Source organism: Triticum dicoccoides, chromosome 3A (assembly GCF_002162155.2).
Source record: "Triticum dicoccoides isolate Atlit2015 ecotype Zavitan chromosome 3A, WEW_v2.0, whole genome shotgun sequence".
In the NCBI taxonomy this organism is placed as follows: domain Eukaryota; kingdom Viridiplantae; phylum Streptophyta; class Magnoliopsida; order Poales; family Poaceae; genus Triticum; species Triticum dicoccoides.
Genome location: NC_041384.1, coordinates 59,406,475 through 59,413,116, shown reverse-complemented (window position 1 = coordinate 59,413,116; position 6,642 = coordinate 59,406,475). Strand labels below are relative to the sequence as shown.

Below are 6,642 nucleotides of genomic sequence, written 5' to 3'. Positions count from 1 at the left end.
CCGTCCATTCACCTTAATCCGACGGTGGAAAAATAGGAGTTACAAAACAAAAATTACGGAAAATTACATTTAACGGTGGGACCGGTACAATTTTTTGGTGGGACCAGTTAATTTTTCGAAGGGTAGATCCGTCACTAATAATTTGGTAAATTGCCCATCGCAATATCGTCTGATCCACTTGTCTCCGTGTATCCCGCGGCGGCCCCAATCCAGCAGGGAAGCAACCACCGGCCCGCCTCCCTGGATTCGCTCCTGCCGCGAGGGTTCCAGCCCGGCGCCACCTGCAGCGGTGTGCCGCCTCCTTGGAAACCCTCCGCTGCGGTGTGCCGATCCTGCCCGATGCCTCCCTGCCCCACCGCCCCCTGCAGCGGCTCCCTCCGTCGAGCAGCCGGTGACGCCCAACACCGGCCACCAGTCCGTGGGTAGGCAGCGTCCACTCCCCCTCCCACCCACCAGCATGTGGCTCAATCTGAATCTTCATGTATTTGCTCTACTCTTTATCTGAATCTTTTTGCTTTGTTCAATGTCTTGCAACATGCTGTCTTCTGATCTTGCCCTTATTTTCTGTATAACCCGAAAATACATAGTCACCACTCACCAGCCACTCTGACATACATAAGTTTAAACTTTCAGTAGGAAACTGGTGGTGTTTAGTTTGCTTTTACTCATAGTTGTACAAGATATTCAGGATCCAGTCTAGTCAAGGTTATGCTTGCATTCCTGTTTTTTTTCAACGAGCCAGCCCACCATCGACTGAAAGTGGAAGGTTCGGAAATTTCAAGTTCCCTTGGAATTTTTTGACAACTATAGAATTTGTTAAAATACATCCAGATATTTAATCACTATGGGATTTAGTATAATTATGATGTTCACACAGATGGAAAATGTGCTTTGTTAACAACCTTATAAAATTTGGTATATTTATTCACAAACTTCTCATTGTTGTTACTAGTACAACTTAATGTCCTATAATGCAGTGGAGGAGTTGTTGACATTCTTTTTATTTGCTTGTGTGGATCAGGAAAATGGATTAGGACCCTGGAGGAGCTCACCTGAAGCTCGCCGGAGTAAAAAGGTATCTTCCCCCTTCTCATTAAGGAGCTTGTCCCGGTGATTTCAATTACATATTTCATTCAGTAGGTAACACTGAACATGCTACAATTCATTGGATTTCACTTGCTAGTTGTAATGATCACTCTGGTACTGAGCCACTAAGTATTGAGCGCACAAATGTAGTCAATGTTTTCCTTTGTAGGAGCAATGCTTTTACTTGTTGTATTGGTCGAAAGGTTCCCTTCTTCCTTGTTTAATTTTGCATGCGATTCATAAATAATATAGCATCATAACTGTTATTCTCTGTAGGAATCTCATGATGATGATTGCCATAAAGTGTTCATGGATGACTTTGATCATAACTGTTTTTCAGAGGGTATGGGTATGGTATTGCATTTCTTCTTTGCCTTATATGTTATTTTCTTCATGGTCGTACCTGATGACCTAATGTCAAGAGCTTTGCATCTGAATAATATGGCTAATATGTAATAACTGAGTTATATATTTTTGATTGTGATTTTATGTTGCGCAGGACTTCGACAAGGTGTGGTTGATCTTTGATTCCACGCAATCGAGGGAGTTCCGCAAGCTTGGATTTTGCAGATTTTCTTAGCTTTGCTGATAGTTAGGTGCACCTGGAAGTGGTCTCATTTTGACGTTGGGTTCCCTTGGTTGGTTAGATCGTGCAAGGCATCATCAGCGAGCTAGAGCAGCAGGGGGCGCTGCCAAGGAGCAACTCTAGAGTTTTCTCACCTGCCACTTGCTGTGTGCCGTGGTCAGTCCTCATGAATGCCTCTAACTTGGTCTGCTAGTCCAGTTTGTGTTGCTTGTGGTAGAGTCCAATGTATTCGTCGAAACCTTATTATTAAGGGCATGTTTGGTTCGTGTCCTGGCCACTTTGCCTGGAGAAATTCGGTGCCTGAGTTGTGCCTGGAGAATATGTGTTTTGTGCCTGGGCAAGCTGGCCTGGAAGTGGGATGTTTGGTTGGTAGCCTGGCCTGAAAAAGTATTAGAGAGAATATTATAAGGCTAAGGATCTATACAAGCGTGGAGCCCATCAGCCCAGCCAATTATTTTAATATTAATCTATAGCCAGGCAGCACCAGGCATGCACCAGGCATCCGGAACGGATGGCCTGGGCCAGGCTAATGGCGATGCCACGGTTGGCTCAGGCTAACGACGATTCCAGGTTTGCTCCAGCCAGGCACATGTTCGATCGTTCAGGACGTTAACCAAACAAACACCAGGAAGGTTCCAGGCGAGTTTGTGGCCAGGCACGAGATGGCCAGGGTGCCAACCAAATTGACCCTAAGTTGCTGAAACTAGGTGCAGGCATCTGGACCTGGCTCTACCAGATCTACCTACGACCCAGCGACACAACATGGGGGTTCAGAACCGGAGTCCACCCCAGCCCGGGTGGATCAAAATCAACACGGATGGCGCTCTCAACACACAGCTCCAGGTGGGAGGCGCAGGAGGAGTTGCTCCCTCACACCTCTCCTTCATTGGCGCATGGAGCAAACCAATCGCCGGTGTAACTGACCCCTTCAATGACGAAACTCTAGCATTGCGAGAGGGAGTGATATTTGCTCACACATATTTGCATCTCATACAGTAAGAACAGAACCATCAATACAAAATAAGCTTACAATGCTGAAAGTGCATCCATATCTAGACAGAAGCAACATCTACCATCGCAGAGACTGCAACTATGCAATTGCAGATTTTTTTGCTGCTCTATGTGGTAATATAACTATATAAGGACGGCAAACGGGTAGGTAAGGAGATGCCCTAATACTTGCTTGCCATCTTGTTCGCCCTCTGGACGCACTCCAGGCTCCCCGGGTTGATGAAATCATCCTGCAGCATGCTTAGGTGCTCACCTAGCTAGCACGCGGTACAAGTATTCTTTTTGCATCTAACAGCTTGCAGCTGCAAAGTACTTTTAAGCTTTGCCTGTACAATTATAACAATAGAAAATTTGTCAAGCAGCAGAAATATGAAGGATTTGAGAAAACCCAAATAAAGTCGATGAAGTTTTCACACCTCCGCGTGGGCCTTTCCGCCATTTTATTTCAACATCAATTTTATAAGTTTTTCTTGAGTTACTTTCAGCATCAATCTTGGGTTTTAATGTTTGACAGAAACAAGGTCAATTTCTGAAACAGGTTATCTATAGAAACGAGTTTTGCCTACATCTTACGCCCTTGTAGCAAGTTCAAGATTGACCCTGAGTGATACTAAATTAAATGAGGTACACCTGCTTGAGTTGAGCATGTTTCCATCTCACGATCAATGGATATGTGTCAGAACAATTGTTTTTTATTTAGACAGATGAAACAAAGATATTAAAGCTAACCCTACTCCTTGTTTTTGACTGAGTTACATATCTATTCTTAACCTATAGAATTTTTTCACAATTATTTGTGTTGCAGTGCTAAGACCTTGGTTTAGACTGAGTTTATTTTTGCCTACTATAAATTTGACCCTTCAAATGTGGCAGCCTGCACAACCATGATGACAAATTCAAGTAATGCTATATAAGAACAACAATAAAACTCAAACCCAGTGAGGATGAACATGCATTCACTATTTGGCTATAAAAACATTTGGTGCCGGGAACTTTGGCATTGTTTTGTCATTTAGCCAAAGTAGATGCCATCTTGCATCTACTCAAAAGAGGAGGAAAAATCATAACAATCAGGGCCACAGCTTTCATAAGTTGTTCGGTTTGCACATGTAAATCTGCTGCTGATGTGATCATTACTAATTTACTATTATTTTGTTTCAGCAGAAGCAACACAACGACCTGGTCATGTTTTGAAGAATCGCATAAAACCTCGTACCGTGGTAAGACGAGACGGGAAGGAAGAGGACGACAAACTTACCAGTGTGCAGGCATTGTACATAGGCAGGAACTCCTTCATATGGTACGCGGTTTACCTCTGCTGAGCTCGTTCACCTCCAGGCCGACGCTCCCGCCGGCGGCAGATTCCTTCGACCGGATCGTCGCCTCAGATCCTCGCGCCACCGCCGCTGCCGCCATCTACGCAGTCACGAGAGATGGGATCGAGGGAGAGAGGGAGTGATTCTTTTTTTTTGCGAGATGCATGGGTCGTGGTGGTTAGGGGGAATGACTACTAATCGAGGGATTTCAGGAGAGGTGGGGTGCGTGAGTTACGGAGAGGTTGGAACTGGAACATGATAGCGTGCAGATTGGTCATTTTTTTCTTGCTCGTGTGGGCTAAAGGTGTACCAGTAATTTTGTAGGTATCACCTGAAATATCCTTCAAAAAACGATATCACCTGCGATTTGTTGTCAACAAATAAAATCACCTAATAAAGTATATACAACTCAAAATGGTATTTGCGGACCCGAACTACTAAAGTCGGTACTTGTGAGCCTGAACGAGCAAGATCCATATTTGTGAGCGTAAACGACTCAGAGCGGTACTTGTGAGCTTCGACTAAGAGCAATACTTTTGACCTCGCACAACTACGGCTTGTGAGCCCGAACGACTCGAAGTGATTCTTAATGGTATGCGTGGGCCCTGACAATCCACGGTGATTCGTAGTGGTATTTGTTTGCACGGACGTGATATTTGTTTGCATGGACGATCAGAGTGACTAGTGATCAGTACCGATATTTGTTTGCTCGGATGATCTAGAGTAATTAGTAGCGGTATTGGTGGCCTAGATAACAGAGGGGAACGAGTGGTATTGGTGGGCTCGGATGACCTATAGTGGTACTTATGAGCCTGAACGACTTAGGTCTGACTTTTGGGCCCACAACTAGCACTATAGGTCACTCAACAGGTCATCCAAACCCACAACTACCATACCAGATAATCTTGACATACAACTAGCACAACTGGTCATTTGGTCCCTTGACTAATACTACATGTTGTCTCGACAAAATACTAACATTATGGGTCTTCCGGACCCACGGCTAGAACTATGGGGTTGTTCCACCCCACAACTAGCACTATAAACCATCCAAACCTATAACTACCAGTATGGGTAGACCGAACACATGATTAACACTATGGGGTGTTCGGGTCCAAAAGCACCACTATGGGTCACCCCGTTCGGCAACTAGCATGCACAATGAATAGTCTGGACTCACAACTAGCACTATTGGTCGTCCAAACCCATAACTACCAGTATGGGTAGACCGAGCACATGATTGGCACTAGGGGAGCGGGGTGTTTGGGTCCAAAAGCACCACTATGGGTCATCCGGTCCGGCAACTAGCATGCACAATGGATAGTCCGGACCCACAACTAGCACTACTGGTCATCCAAACCCAAAACTAACAGTATGGGTTGTTCGGACCCACAACTAGCACTAACTCATAACTAACAGTATGGGTTGTCCAGATCCATAACTGCACTACTGGTCATTTGGACCACAACTACCTTTATAGGTAGTCCCGACATGTAACTACCATTGGGGATCATCTGCTCCACGCGTCATGCGGTCAAATATCTACTAGCATGAGTCGTCCTACTCCTATCCTACTACTATCACTATCGTTCGCCTGGTCCCTTCCAGCACTATGGGTCATTCCGGCATGTTGTGACCACTAAGCAGTGGTGGAGCTTGAAGGCCAACTCTGGGCAGGCTGGGCGGGCCAAAATGGAAGAAATAGCATGTGGGCCGGAGTTATAAGGCCCAACAGTAAACAAAGTAGTGTATAAATTTCAAAATATTGGGTGGGCCATGGCCCATCCGGCCTTGCTGTAGCTCCGCCATTGCCACTAAGATCGGATAGTTATTGAGTTGTACAGCATCAGAGTTGCTCATATATTGCATAAAATCCATGTGTATTTAAGTACGATAGTGACTTGTATGACATCATTAATTATGCAAGAAGCTAAACATGTTGGTCACTAAAAACTACATCAACATATATATTTGACAAATATTTGAGTACACGAGGAAATAAATCCGTCCATTCTCTCTAATACAGTACCAGATACACAACCTATATGGCCATATCGATTATCGTCCTTCGGTTCTTCTATTCCATGTAGATCTTGAGTACATGCTCCGAAGTTTTCCATTTTAGTTTCTCGGCACATCATGCTACTATTTGATGACGAAGCAATACATCGATGGTGGTAGTGTTTGAGGAGTTCGCTGCCACATTCACACCAATAAAAAAAATTGACCGGCAGGTGAAAGATGCAACACAAGTAATCCAACAATCTCACATACGGAAACAGTCTAAAACAATCATGCATGCAATTCAAATTAAAATGTACTGTATTACACACAAAGTAACTGATGTCGCGACAAAGAAACTACAGGATTTTTCTTGTCAACAAAATGCATTTAACATCAAGTTTGCTGCCATCATGTCCTACACAACAAAGAAATATAATTACTCTAAAAGCTCCATCTGCTTGCAAAGCAATATTGGTTTCTTCATTGCTCCATGGTAGTTCCACCTTTTGTAATCTCAATTCTTTGTGGTGAAATCATATTCATGGGGCGATATTACTATTATTTTATCCACGTCAAAAAACATAAATTTAGTCTAGATAACAAATATTTTAACATCTGAAGAAGCTTCTTTGGTGCTTA

At 44.0% G+C, this 6,642-nt stretch overlaps 1 long non-coding RNA gene across 1 annotated transcript; it reads left to right on the top strand.

Annotated features, from left to right (window-relative positions):
* Positions 1-231: 231 nt before the first annotated feature.
* LOC119271221 lies at positions 232-1,942 on the top strand. Its single transcript, XR_005134453.1, has 4 exons — positions 232-422; positions 1,022-1,075; positions 1,363-1,429; positions 1,586-1,942. It is a non-coding gene; the product is annotated as an uncharacterized LOC119271221 (long non-coding RNA).
* Positions 1,943-6,642: the final 4,700 nt, after the last annotated feature.